This window comes from Lampetra fluviatilis, chromosome 12 (genome assembly GCF_964198595.1).
Source record: "Lampetra fluviatilis chromosome 12, kcLamFluv1.1, whole genome shotgun sequence".
NCBI lineage: Eukaryota > Metazoa > Chordata > Hyperoartia > Petromyzontiformes > Petromyzontidae > Lampetra > Lampetra fluviatilis.
In genome coordinates, this window is record NC_136286.1 from 451638 (window position 1) to 463154 (window position 11517).

Sequence of the window (11517 nt, forward strand, 5' to 3'; positions counted from 1 at the left end):
CCCACAACACCGCCAGCGCACACACTCCGCGCCGCCTCGGCCAATGGGAGAGCGCGGACACACCCACACTGCCCCCCCCACCCACGCCGCGAGGCCGCGCCCACCCGCTCAGCCTCGGCCAATGGAGGCCTCCGAGCTGCGCCTGTGTCCACCTCGCCGCTCTCAGCACGCGGCCCAATCCCAGCTTAGGGATCAATAATAATAATCGACGAATTCCTTCTTCCCGAGTCGATTACAACATCGTCTGTGATGTCGCCTCTCTCCTTGTTGATACGCCCGATATCTGTGAGGTCGGACAGCGAATGTGGTTGCCGCGGGCCCCATGTGCCCCTAATGAGAGACTATCTTCAGAGCTTTCTCAAACGGAGGCCCTTTTCGCCAGCAGCGACGATATGAAGACATTGCAGGGCTGCACCTTTACTTAAATCTCGACCATTCGCCCGCCCCTTGTCTGCCCGTGACTGCAGGGCGTCTGGGGAGGCTTTCATCCATCAGTTGGTTATCACCGGCTGCCATCAAACACGTGCTGGATGAAAGCCTTCTACAGCCGATGCAATCGCTCCATCTCCTCCGTACACGTCCCCTTCGGCGTATTCCCTTACCGTTCTTGAGCATCGGCCATCATTATCCTTTAGACATTTGGTGGTTTAAATAAAGGAGTGGGTTTATTAAAAGTAAGAGTGCAGTTGTGGTGGCAGGGGGCGAGAGGGAATAGTTAAGGAGTGTTTTGTGGGGGTGCACAAGCACAATTAATTGTTTTACTATTTTTATTGTACCAGGCAAGGCTCATCGAGCCACAGCTCTTTTTCAGAAGCGACCTGGCTTTCACAAATGTCAGCTCAACGAAGTGGCCCATCACGTGAAACATCTATAGCAGCCGAATACTCTAAACGCGTGTACATTACAAATGTAGAGGGAAACCCCGGAGGACCCGGAGAAAAATCCACGCGATTTCAGGCAGAGAAACATGCAAACTGCACATAACACAGGCGTCAGGGTCAGGTCGAACCCACGACCTCCTGCATACCAGGCGAAGTAGTTAACATCTCCTAGCCACCGTGCCGTCCACCAATGAACAAAAACACAGATTATTAATCTTTCCACGTTTATTTGCGCACATTTTAAATTGTTTTCTCCATCTTTGTGCTCAGTCTTTTACAGTAGCGTACACTTAGTTTAGACCGTTTCCCTTTGGGCTCCCAAGTTTGTTACCTTTCAATATAAAACGTGAAGCCGAGACCACCACCACCACGGTGCTCACGCCGACCCAGGGCTTGTCTGCCTTAGGTCGTCACTCTGCTGCGGTCCCACCGGGCCCCTCCAACAATGATTTACCCAGTCACCTCGGTGCACATAGCTTTAGTTTTAATTGAGTTTTATCTTTGGCCCACGTTACGGCATTCTTTGCGAAGTCCTGCAATGATCTGTAGTTACCTAAGCCTTGCCGAATCGACATAACGGCTTGTGGACACGAACGAGTTGATGCTTGTAAAGTAAGACTTGTTTAATCAGGGCGCACTGCCTGCTGTTACCGCATATGGTTGCGACACATGGTCATTAACCAACATACGGAACACTGCAAATTGCGTAAGGTAGCGTGGAGGTGAAATGCCTGAAATTGCATTGAGACACACACGCATTAGGTAACAGGCATCATGCGTATCCAGTTAGATGGCATTGTAAGATACACGACACGGCTACTAAGGATGATGGACGACGTTCAAGGGCTGTATCTGCTGATAGTTGTTTTTTATAGTTTCAATTACGGAGAAACAGCCAATGAATTGAACGCATCCGAGTGGACAGTTGCAGCAATTAAATCAGCTCGTGTACAGGTGCCAAGTGGATTGTTAACATCGCAGGAACGTGGGGAGTGTGGTGGCAGCTAAAACAAAACCTTCATCCAGCAGTGGATTGACCACGGCCGATGATGGTAATGCAGCGAACTCAGCAGCCCGCGATCCACGCGCAGAGCGACGACCAATGGGAGCCCGGCGTAGTCCCTCCTGGCTCTGGCCCCGCCCCCGCTTGGCCCCCTCTGGCCCTGGCCCCGCCCCCACTGGACCCCGCCCTCTTCTATCGCGACCCCACCGCGCGAGCCCCGCCCCCGGAATCCGTGGGGTGGGGGATGAGGTTGCAGACCGGACGTGACGTCACACGCCGGTGTTGTGTCCGGATGTGTCGTCACTAATTGCCCCACCACCGCCTCATGGCGGCGGTGTGGTCCCCGTGATGCTTTGCGCGCTGGCGGTACCTCACGTGGTGCGGCGGTGCCCCACGTGGTGGCGGCGCCGCGCTCTGCGAGATGGCGATGGATCGGAGCCGGCGCTGCCTGCGCGGCGAGGGATGTCGGGGACGTGTCGGAGGGGCTGCCGCAGCGAGTCGTCGTGCCGGCCTCTCCCGCGAGCCTTAGCGCGGGTTGCGAAACGCGAGCGTCACCGAGGCCCTCGCGGCGTCAATATTTCCCGGTGATTTCGTTACCCCGAGTCGCCAAACTCCCGCTCTGCGCGGTGACACGTCAACATCCCGCACCCACGGCCTGACCCCACCTCTCAACGAGAGCCGTGGTTCACCACTAAGTGGCGGTGATGTCACCACGGCGCATGTGGCCAGGGCGAGGTGCATTTTGAGGCCACGTGAAGGGTTGAAGGCCCGCTGGCAGGTCACAGACCTAGGTGCCATTGGTTGGCTGAGATGACTGTTAGATGAACCGACTATGCTCCCCACTGCCAACTCTTGTGAGTTTTAGCCATCCGGCGCTCCGCTCGTGAGCGTTGACTGCCAATTCACCAGCGGTGACCTTCACGAACCTCCGCAAAGGCCAATCTTGACAATGCTGGCACCAGTCATCGACAAGTCCAATCAACTCCACATCTTGTACCACAGTCCATCTCTTCTCTAGCCGCTGTTGTGTGCGTTTACCCCCTCTATCCGCTGCTTGGGCATGCGGTGACTGGGCATGCAAGCTACATGACCCAGCCAACGCAGCCTCGCTTGCCGAAGGAGCTCACCGATGGGAATGTGTCCATATCTTTCAAATGTTCTGTGAACCTCCAAAAAACAGGATTTATCGTAGGCAAGCCTGAATGTTTCAAACCGGCGCAGATGTTCCTTTAGAGTGCTCAATGTTTCGCAAACAGAGAAGGGAGGAAGGACATAATTGTGACCGTGAGGACCCAAAGCTTTGTATGGAACGACAGGGGTCTGGGTATGATCCACAGCGTTACGCAGCTGATGAAAAGACTGCCGCTCGACTCGACATCATACCCCACATCACCCCCTGCACAGTGCCACGTCGCCCCCCCCCCCGCCCCCTGAAATGTGGCATCACGCACACCCTCGCTTTCACTCTACCAACATTACACAACAGCCGAGCGAAACACCTGTCAAGGGCACGGCTCGACTCCAAAGTTGTGATCTGATACCGGGTTTCCATGGCCCACGTGCCAGCCCAGTTACAGGCGACGACTGCATCAACTGCCAATGTTTAGTTGCGCCATTATTAAGCGAAATTGGATTGAGCAAATCGCACAAGGTGGAGGTTACTGGCGTGGTGGAGCGATGGCCAAACACCGAGCAACCTTCCAACCACAGGTTAAGTTAATTATATTTGTCACACGTATTGATCCCGTTTAGCCATTTCCCCGGCTATTGTACAATGGAGGAGATCTGTGGTTCGCAGGCACAGCAACAACAAAAAAACGATAAAAACACGAAGGCGACAGAGAACGAGGACAGGGTCCGACAAGGAGTATTGCTCAACAAGGGAGGTATTAAACGTTGGTAAACGAAAGACGCGAATTGAAAAAAAAGCGTGCAAATATAATTCTAGAGCAAGGTGTGGTAGAAAAATTGGGGACAAACACCACCCCTGGTGTTGCAGTCTGGTGGATTAATGATTGGAGCACGAAGGCAGTGTTCGATGATGAGCATGCTGCTGCTGCTCCAACTCCACCAAACCAGGTCTCCTGGGAAGCCACTTCCAGTACTCATTCTGTGAATCTGTTATTACCAAACTTTTTTTTGACAGGAAATCTCATCTAATCTGAAGGCTCGTTCGCGAGGGTCCTGCTATGTTTTCGCAGAAGGGGCGCGATCTGTCGTGCTTACACATCCAGTACTTTGCGAGTATTTTTTTTTATTTTTGGCTAAATTGGACCACGACGCCGCTCCACGATGGCCTCTTCGAATGACGTCATGGGATCTTAACGTCCACTGTGAAGCAGATGGTGCATATTGTATGGTTTCTATACCAGCAGTATTAACCAGGGCGACCGTCCGGATTCACATTGCAAACATCTACAATGAGTGGCGAATGTGCTACCGCTGGGCCATGTCACGGCCACACGTCCTAGCGTGCGTATTGCGTCTCCAGTGAGTGTCTCTGCGGGTCCTTCCCTGGGGCTATTGGAAGCACCGACTATGACGCCACTGCCAGCGCGCTATCCAGTTCCTCGCCGAATCCACCTGCACGCCCGAGACTGAAGCACCCGAGGTGGAGGTCATAACCTCTTCAACCTGGAGCCACGAGGAGACGTTGCCCTCGGCTTCAACTTCTTTATCTGCTGCTCAACCCCCCCCCCACTCATATGCGCCTGTATAAGTCACACCCCCCCCCTCAGGCAGCATTTCTCCATTTACAGGCGTGCTGCTGCCCTCTGATTGGAGGCACGGCCACCGCCATAACCCTCGCGCTGTTATACAACATTACGCAACAACCCGGGCACGCACCTGCCAAGGACGCGGCTCGATTCCAAACGTCTATCGGCCTGATCTGATACCGGTTTCTCAAGCCTCCCCGCGCCCTCCCGTGCCAGGGGCCATGCACAGAGAACCCAGGTTACTGCCAATGTTCCACCGTGATATTGACGCAGCCGAATCTGTCTTGAGCAACTGGCACACCCCTTATCTCTATCGCCGTCTCCCCTGTGGGTGGAGGTATTATCGAGCGAGTGTGCAGTCAGTGCAACTGCACGGACCAAAGTGGCCCAGGTGCCCGACCACGAATAGGGGAGGGGGATGGGGTGGATTGTACAGGAGGCGTCAATGTCATTTCCTTGCACCTAGGCCCATACCAGCCACGCGGCCCACCTCTATTGAGCTACAGCAAACTCCACGAGCCACCCATAGTGCGCAGTACTACGGACGGTGGACTCGGCCGAGCGGTAGCGTGTTCGCCGCTGGTTGTTGAGTTTCACGGTTCGACCCGCGCAGGCCACCATGTTTAACACCGCAGAAGGTCGTGGGTGCGATTCCAACCCTGACGCCTGCTGTATATTTAGATTTTGCGGTGTCTTTCTCTCCTCGTTGTCGCGTGGATTTTTCTCCGGGTCCTCTCCTCCGGGTTTCCCCTCCACATTTAGAATCAACACCACGCGTTTAAAGTAGTTGGCTGCTATACATTTCTACGTGATAAGCCACTTTGTCGATCCATCATTTGTGGCGGCCAGGTCGCTTCTGAAACGTAGCTAGATAGCTCAGTGGGTTTTACCTGGTAAAAGAGTTTTATAGTTGAGTATTAACACGACTACACAACGCTCCGTCTGCTTCGCAGGAGAGGCGAAAGATTCCGTGACGTCATTCAAGGAGGAGTAGGCCATTGCCAAATGTTTTAAACTCGCACATTGGAAAACCCAACAATCGTCGCCCCCCAAATCGGTGCAGGACACCATTCTGCAGAGTCTTGAGACTCATTGTACGTCTTCCCATCATTTAAGTGACAGCCCTGTACCAAGTCGATGTTTAAACGAGTAACCTGTCCCGTATATTTTTACACGTATATTTAAGAACCCGAGGACGATGAGTAAGCGTAATTGGTGAGCTTCATTAGTGAGGGTAATGAGTGAACACTAATTAGTGAATTAGTAATTAGCGAGTCACACTGCGCGGGTGATGGACGCTAAGTGGCGGCGGTTATTAATGGGCGAGTTGCGTGGCGCTCACGGGCGGCAATCAGCGGCGGCGCGCGGGACAGATGCTGGCTGATTGATGAGGTTAATGAGTAGATTGGTGAGATTCATGGGGAGATTAATGAGTGGATTAATGAGGTGGCCACGCGAGGTGTGCGAGCGCTCGGGATAGTGGAGCAATGAGCCCACGTGCCTCTTCTATGAGACGGGACAAATCAGTGTGGGTGCACCTTGTAAATGTGTCTATGGTTCGGCTGCACCTTGTAAAAACGCTATGGATTGGGTGACCCTAGTGAAAGTATTCCGGTTTGGATGCACCTTGTAAACAACTAATTACGGTTTGGGTGCACCTTGTAAAAGCAGCGGGATTGGGTGCACCTTGTAAATAAAGTACTGGACACCCAGTCTTCAGCCATAGTCACTCCACGTCTGATGAAGGCTCTCCTCAAGCCATCGCCACCTCTCACGGCCCTGCCTTGGTAACAAATCAAGCCAGCTGCTGCTGCTGCTGTTGCCGCACCTGCTGCTGCTGCTGCACGAGCGGAGTCCGCTCCCGGGCGCCGCCAGGCGGTGGCGACGCGGAGCCGCTCGGGTCCGCGTCCCCTCGCCGCGCCGCGCCGCGCCAAGCAAACGCGAGGCGGCGCTGCGCCCCCTCCTGCCTTGCCCCGAGCGAGTGGTGAGGATCGGTTCGTTCAAAGGACGGCCACGGCTGAGTTCACGCAGTCTATTTAACTCACATACCGGATTACGCTAGTGCGGGGCCTGTAGCATATGTTATAAAAGGGGCCCTAAATTTAAATAGATATTAAAATATATATTTTTTACTTGCATCGTAAAGCAATTGTATTTTCTCATTTGCTTTACAGCCAGATAATACGAAAAATCGCTAACCTTAAACATCCAGTCGTTCATAAAAGTTGAAGGCAGTATAGTACTCTAGTAATAGAGCAAGTGCAGAATCACTGAACCGAAATTGATAGCTTGAAAGCATTTAGCGCGGGGCCATTGAAAGTGCGGGGCCCGTAGCATGTGTAGCTAGCTACTTGTGCTACTGGAATAATCCGGCACTGGATGAATGCACTCAGTTCCACTGATTTCTAAAGCTCAGCAGACTTTATCCTGGTCTAAGGCGAGTCAAGATGCGATTATTCATCATCTTATATTGTTCATAATACAGGTTTTGTTTGTTAGATCGCGTAAATATTTGTCGTTAAACCCGCCACCACCCGACACAGCCAATTAAGGTTTGTCGCCTAAACAGAACATGCCAATTCGGTACTAATACAGCACACTGGTGTGTTGGAGAGCAAAGCCACAAGATTTACAATCCGAGTACGACGTTTCTCCAGTAATTACAACTAGCTTCATCAGGCGACAGCCAGGTTTTTTGGAGCAATCCTCCTGTTTCGTTCCTTAGAAGGGTAGATGTGATGACATCACTTGTGAGCCCTTCTTGAGCGAAGTGGGGGGGGGGGGGTTAATGAATGCATATGACAATGGGTATCCATTGCCGGTTGGGTTATTTATAATGGTAATCAAAATACCTTATTGATGCATATTATGCAGTATTATACAAGCCCATTGTTCTTGTACCTCTTGTCGATTATGTGCACTAAAATAGCACGATCACCTGTTAGTCTGTTCAACGGTAATCCCCATTGCCCATTGAAGTATGGTGATCTCATATCGAACACGTTCCTTCCGAGTGGGCAGGTAGGAACTTGGTTGGACAGCGCATTCGTGCACGACAGCCAGACAAACAATCCCTGGTGGGGAGTGTGGAAGCTGTTACTACCTGTATAAGTGTAGTGTATCGTGTCGTGTATAGTGTAGTGTGTAGCTTAAACGTTGAGTTTTATAAGGGCACCACGGGGTGACCCACCCAGCCCCACCCGCCCCACCCAGCCCCACCTTCACCCCCACCTTCACCCCCACCCAGATCCACCCTCACCCCGACCCAGCCCCACCCTCACCCCCACCCAGCCCCACCCTCACCCCCACCCAGCCCCACCCAGCCTCACCGCCACCTAGCCCCACCCAGCCTCACCCCCACCCAGCCCCACCCTCACCCCCACCCAGCCCCACCCTCTACCCAGCCCCACCCTCACCCAGCCTCACCCCCACCCAGCCCCACCCTCACCCCCACCCAGCCCCACCCTCACCCCCACCCAGCCCCACCCTCACCCCCACCCAGCCCCATCCTCACCCCCACCCAGCCCCATCCTCACCCCCACCCAGCCCCACCCTCACCCCCACCCAGCCCCACCCTCACCCCCACCCAGCCCCACCCTCACCCCCACCCAGCCCCACCCTCACCCTCATCCAGCCCCACCCTCACCCCCACCTAGCCGCACCCAGCCCCACCCTCACCACCACCCAGCCCCACCCTCACCCCCACCCAGCCCCACCCTCACCCCCACCCAGCCCCACCCTCTACCCCCACCCAGCCCCACCCTCTACCCCCACCCAGCCCCACTCAGCCCCACCCTCTACTCCCACCCAGCCCCACCCAGCCCCACCCTCTACCCCCACCCAGCCCCACCTTCTACCCCCACCCTCTACCCCCACCTAGCCCCACCCTCTACCCCCACCCAGCCCCACCCAGCCCCACCCGCTACCCCCACCCAGCCCCACCCTCTACCCCCACCCAGCCGCACCCTCTACCCCCACCCAGCCCCACCCAGCCCCACCCGCTACCCCCACCCAGCCCCACCCAGCCCCACCCTCTACGCCCACCCAGCCCCACCCTCTACCCCCACCCAGCCCCACCCAGCCCCACCCTCTACCCCCGCCCAGCCCCACACTCTACCCCCACCCAGCCCCACCCATCCCCACCCTCTACCCCCACCCACCCACCCCCACCCTCTACCCCCACCCACCCACCCCCACCCTCTACCCCCACCCACCCACCCCCACCCTCTACCCCCACCCACCCCACCCTCTACCCCCACCCAGCCCCACCCTCTACCCCCACCCAGCCCCACCCAGCCCCACCCTCTACCCCCACCCAGCCCCACCCAGCCCCACCCTCTACCCCCACCCAGCCCCACCCAGCCCCACCCAGCCCCACCCTCTACCCCCACCCAGCCCCACCCTCTACCCCCACCCACCCAGCCCCACCCTCTACCCCCACCCACCCAGCCCCACCCTCTACCCCCACCCAGCCCAACCCTCTACCCCCACCCAGCCCCACCCTCTACCCCCACCCAGCCCCACCCTCTACCCCCACCCAGCCCCACCCTCTACCCCCAGCCAGCCCCACCCTCTACCCCCACCCTCTACCCCCACCCTCTACCCCCACCCTCTACCCCCACCCTCTACCCCCACCCTCTACCCCCACCCTCTACCCCCACCCAGCCCCACCCTTTACCCCCACCCAGCCCCATCCAGCCCTACCGAGCCCCACCCTCTACCCCCACCCTCTACCCCCACCCAGCCCCACTCTCTACCCCCACCCAGCTCACCCAGCCCCACCATCTACCCCCACAAAGCCCCACCCTCTACCCCCACCCAGCCCCACCCTCACCCCCACCCAGCCCCACCCAGCCTCACCGCCACCTAGCCCCACCCAGCCTCACCCCCACCCAGCCCCACCCTCACCCCCACCCAGCCCCACCCTCTACCCAGCCCCACCCTCACCCAGCCTCACCCCCACCCAGCCCCACCCTCACCCCCACCCAGCCCCACCCTCACCCCTACCCAGCCCCACCCTCACCCCCACCCAGCCCCATCCTCACCCCCACCCAGCCCCATCCTCACCCCCACCCAGCCCCACCCTCACCCCCACCCAGCCCCACCCTCACCCCCACCCAGCCCCACCCTCACCCCCACCCAGCCCCACCCTCACCCTCATCCAGCCCCACCCTCACCCCCACCTAGCCGCACCCAGCCCCACCCTCACCACCACCCAGCCCCACCCTCACCCCCACCCAGCCCCACCCTCACCCCCACCCAGCCCCACCCTCTACCCCCACCCAGCCCCACCCTCTACCCCCACCCAGCCCCACCCAGCCCCACCCTCTACTCCCACCCAGCCCCACCCAGCCCCACCCTCTACCCCCACCCAGCCCCACCTTCTACCCCCACCCTCTAACCCCACCTAGCCCCACCCTCTACCCCCACCCAGCCCCACCCAGCCCCACCCGCTACCCCCACCCAGCCCCACCCTCTACCCCCACCCAGCCGCACCCTCTACCCCCACCCAGCCCCACCCAGCCCCACCCGCTACCCCCACCCAGCCCCACCCAGCCCCACCCAGCCCCACCCTCTACGCCCACCCAGCCCCACCCTCTACCCCCACCCAGCCCCACCCAGCCCCACCCTCTACCCCCGCCCAGCCCCACACTCTACCCCCACCCAGCCCCACCCATCCCCACCCTCTACCCCCACCCACCCACCCCCACCCTCTACCCCCACCCACCCCACCCTCTACCCCCACCCAGCCCCACCCTCTACCCCCACCCAGCCCCACCCAGCCCCACCCTCTACCCCCACCCAGCCCCACCCAGCCCCACCCTCTACCCCCACCCAGCCCCACCCAGCCCCACCCAGCCCCACCCTCTACCCCCACCCAGCCCCACCCTCTACCCCCACCCACCCAGCCCCACCCTCTACCCCCACCCACCCAGCCCCACCCTCTACCCCCACCCAGCCCAACCCTCTACCCCCACCCAGCCCCACCCTCTACCCCCACCCAGCCCCACCCTCTACCCCCACCCAGCCCCACCCTCTACCCCCAGCCAGCCCCACCCTCTACCCCCACCCTCTACCCCCACCCTCTACCCCCACCCTCTACCCCCACCCTCTACCCCCACCCTCTACCCCCACCCTCTACCCCCACCCTCTACCCCCACCCTCTACCCCCACCCTCTACCCCCACCCAGCCCCACCCTTTACCCCCACCCAGCCCCATCCAGCCCTACCGAGCCCCACCCTCTACCCCCACCCTCTACCCCCACCCAGCCCCACTCTCTACCCCCACCCAGCTCACCCAGCCCCACCATCTACCCCCACCCAGCCCCACCCTCTACCCCCACCCAGCCCCACCCTCTACCCCCACCTAGCCCCACCCAGCCCCACCCTCTACCCCCACCCAGCCCCACCCAGCCCCACCCTCTACCCCCACCCAGCCCCACCCAGCCCCACCCTCCACCCTCTACCCCCACCCAGCCCTACCCTCTACCCCCACCCAGCCCCACCCTCTACCCCCACCCAGCCCCACCCAGCCCCACCCAGCCCCACCCAGCCCCACCCTCACCCCCACCTAGCCGCACCCAGCCCCACCCTCTACCACCACCCAGCCCCACCCTCACCCCCACCCAGCCCCACCCTCACCCCCACCCAGCCCCACCCTCTACCCCCACCCAGCCCCACCCTCTACCCCCACCCAGCCCCACTCAGCCCCACCCTCTACTCCCACCCAGCCCCACCCAGCCCCACCCTCTACCCCCACCCAGCCCCACCTTCTACCCCCACCCTCTACCCCCACCTAGCCCCACCCTCTACCCCCACCCAGCCCCACCCAGCCCCACCCGCTACCCCCACCCAGCCCCACCCTCTACCCCCACCCAGCCGCACCCTCTACCCCCACCCAGCCCCACCCAGCCCC